The sequence below is a fragment of the Macrosteles quadrilineatus genome, unplaced genomic scaffold (assembly GCF_028750875.1).
Source record: "Macrosteles quadrilineatus isolate MER2022 unplaced genomic scaffold, UCM_ALF_1.0 Scaffold_3__2_contigs__length_128488019, whole genome shotgun sequence".
Taxonomy (NCBI): Eukaryota; Metazoa; Arthropoda; class Insecta; order Hemiptera; family Cicadellidae; genus Macrosteles; species Macrosteles quadrilineatus.
Genome location: NW_026542596.1, coordinates 40,715,419 through 40,719,277, shown reverse-complemented (window position 1 = coordinate 40,719,277; position 3,859 = coordinate 40,715,419).

Below are 3,859 nucleotides of genomic sequence, written 5' to 3'. Positions count from 1 at the left end.
TCTAACCTTAAACCTTACTCTTAATCCTCACTCCAACCAACAAAAATAACAAATATGATATGATATTTTTATTTTACTTTCTCTTGCTCATTCTTTCCTATTGTTTCATTGTTTGTTTCTTTCCCATTAGGGAGACAAGAGCTTTATAACATGCAGTTTTGTTTGTGTATTGCTGATAATAGAATAAATAACGCTCTCTAGCACGGCCACCTTTAACTCTAGGCCACGGCCATCGAAGTGGCAACGTCACAAGTAGTGTTGTTACAGCTCTGCCACGGCTGACTTTATCTCCAGGCCGCGGCCTTCGAACTGGCAACGTCGCAAGTGGTGTTGTAACAGCTGTTTTTGTTTAGAAACAGCCAAACAGCTAATGGTATTTGTGTATTTACGAAAGATTGGTTACTGCACTATGACAATATTGACTCCGCTTAAAAATGTACAGATATAGATTTTAATTCATATTGTTTCGGTTTTCCATTCTGTATGTTTTATTTTCAATATTTTAATAAATTTATGTTCACAAATTTAAATTTAAATCAATAAAGTGCGAATTAATGAGCTGATGTCACCTGTCTGAACCCACCTACAAAAAATCATCACACTCCAAAAAAAAGCTGTCCGAATCATCGCAAGGGTCGAAAATGAAGAACACTGCAAGCCACTATTTATCCAATATAAGATCCTTACTCTAACCTCCCAATACATCCTTGACACAATCATCGCCATCAAATCAGATCCTCCACAAACCAGACAAGAATGCCATCAATACAATATTAGGTCAGGGACAAATCTCAACCAAGGCCAACACAGACTACACAGAACAAGTAAAACCCCTACATACATGGGAACAACTCCCTATAACTCTCTTCCTCAAAACATAAAATCGATAAACGAAACAAAAAAATTCATCACTAGCCTTAAAAAATACCTCCTGAACAGGCCATACTACAACTTAAAGGAATTCTACAAAGACCACAACAATGTAACACACCTCTAAAATAAATAAAACACACACACTCACACACATAAATACAACAAACCCCCTCCAAGAAATTGACAACTCTCCGGTCTCCACGACTGCGAAGAGGAGCGCCGATGTAAGATGTAAGATGTCTGCCCTGTTATCTTATGGGACGTCTGTCACTGAACGTTGCGGCCTATAGTTAAAGGTGGCCATGGCTGTGCTGTTTTCTTTGGAAAGCTTGGTTACTGGGGTTATGACTTAAATGTACAGAAATAGGTTTTCAATTTATATTGTTTTGGTTTTCAATTCTATATACGTTTTATTTTCAATCTTTTAATACATTCATATTCATACCTTTTAATTTTAATAAATAATACGCGAATTAATGAGCGGGTGTCTCGTGTCTGCAATGTTATCTTTTGGGACGTCTGGCCATTGCCAATTCTACCAGGCCGTGGCCTGAGACACGTTTTGTCTGTGCTTGAATTAATTGTATAATAGCATTTTCCTTCCACCATGGTATAATCATAGACAAAATATAATAGAGCAGGGGAATGCGTCAAGGCACCACCGCGTCAACCAGCCACCTCGTCAACCCGCCTCCAAAAACAAGAAGTTTGACGTGGGCATGCACGACAACACGCCACCTTGGATAAATGTGTGGTGGCGGGTTGTCGTGGTGTGGTGGATAGACGTGTTCGTACACGTCTACCAGCCACCTCTTTGGTGTGGTGACGGGTTGACGTGGTGGCTGGTTGACGCCTACGTGCGAGGTGGGGTGGCTTGTTGATGGCACCGAATATTGAGCGTACAAGACAACCCGCCACCTCGTAAAAGAGGTGGTTGTCACCTACGTGCGAGTTGGCGGGTTGACGGCAGCGAACAAGCTTCAAGACAACCCGCCATGGCGCCACCTATGATAGAAACTGGTGGTGGTGGTGGGCTGTCGTGGTGGCACGTTGACGTGAGTGGGCACGACAACCCGCCACCTCCGATAAAGGTGTGTTGGCGGGTTGACGCCTCTGACTAAAACACCAAGGTGGTGGTTTGACGCGGTGGTGCCTTGTCAGTGACCCTAGACAGGCATGGCTTAGTGATGGGCGATACGGACGCGTATCGGAAAAAAATATCGTATCGCCGTATTGAATCGGGCGTCTGTATCGCGATACGCGAATCGTATCGTCAAAAAATATCGAAAAACGATATGTATCGTATCGTTTCCCCCCTCCCCTACCTAACCTAGAAACGGCAAATTTATACAAGTACCTGGGAACCAAGCTTTGCTCGGGGAAAATCATTAGTTTACTCTGAAAACAGTCTTAGTATTGCAGATACATTAATCCATTTCCACACTCCACACTGCTCGCCTATACTACTTCCTTCACAACTCCCTTACGTCTTGGACCTGATTCCCTATCCTTCCCATATCATTTTAGGATTAGATACATTAATGTAATTGCCACAGACAGTTCCCACACTCTGAACTGCTAGTGCTAGATAGCACGCTAGTGGAAATGGACTGGACTGGGATGGGACAGTGGATGGGACTGGACTGGTACATTATCAAGTAAAATCCAAAAATACAGACGTCAAAAACTCCTATTTCAAACTACACATCCACAGAGTACAGATTTTGCTGTTTGCTCGGCCTGCACAAAAAAAGCTTAAAAATATCGTTTTGACATGAATCGTATCGCTCTATGTGCCGATATAAATACAAATATCGTTTTGAATCGTATCGCTCTATGTGCCGATATAAATACAAATATCGTTTTAGGCGATACGATACGTATCGTTTTTCAAATATCGTATCGTCCCTCGCGTATCGCGATATTCCGATACGATACGTATCGCACATCACTATGGCTACCTTTTACTCATTCTCATTTGTCATTTGTCAAAGGAGCCAAAAGCATCCCGACGACTACCCGGTACCTATAATTTAACATAACCCGGGCCCCATAGTGTCGGCTGGAGCTTAAGGCCATCAAGCTCGGCTACCGAAGCAACCCTTCGGAAAGAGGGTTACCCCTCAATCCTAACCAGGGATACCGGTTACTTGGTCGCATGTACACTCTAAATGGGTTCAACCAAGGCCAGAACCGTGAAGGACCATAATGGAATTCCCTGAACGCAACACAGTGCAAGCAACACTCGGGACCTATCTATTCCCTGACAGGCCGAAACCTGCCATCAAAGCCAGGAGGAAGGGGACCGTCAGCGAACCCAAACCCCCTATTTACACCAATACCCGATCGAGGCCTACCCATCGCTGGAAACCAGAGATTACCAGGGCGATAGATCCCCAGAAACCCCCAGCGGGCTTAAACCCAGCACCCGATCTACTTCATTTGCCTATCTAACCCAACATCACTGCCAGTGCCAGGCCATCAGGTTTTCCCAAAAGGAGGCAGGTATAGAAGGGGGACCCACCCGGATGAACCTATCCACCAAAGGTGGCGACACCCTTAGCTCAATTGAGGTTCCAGGGAGAACCCCCCAAACTCCACATACCCTCCGGGATCAGAGACAGGGATGGGCTGATGGAGTGTGGCCACAAACCGTTACCCTCACACTGCGGAAAGTTCCGTTCCCTAGAGTGTCCCCGTGAGCTCACGGGTACTCACCCGTTTTCACCTTCCAGGAAAAGGCTACTTCCAAAGTCAAGGATTTTCCAACACCCCACCATCTTGGATGGAGGAATGTCACTGGGCGCTCCCCCTAAGGGGCTGGCCTTCCCAGTCGTCTATAACCATTGCCTACTTGAAATGCCGATTCCAATACCGAGAAGTTACCTCCCCTTAGGGGCTTCACTTTGCCCGTCTTTCGCCTCCCACGAAGAGGCTACTTCCAGAGCCGAGGATATGCCTCACAAAATGCAAGTCGTACACAGCA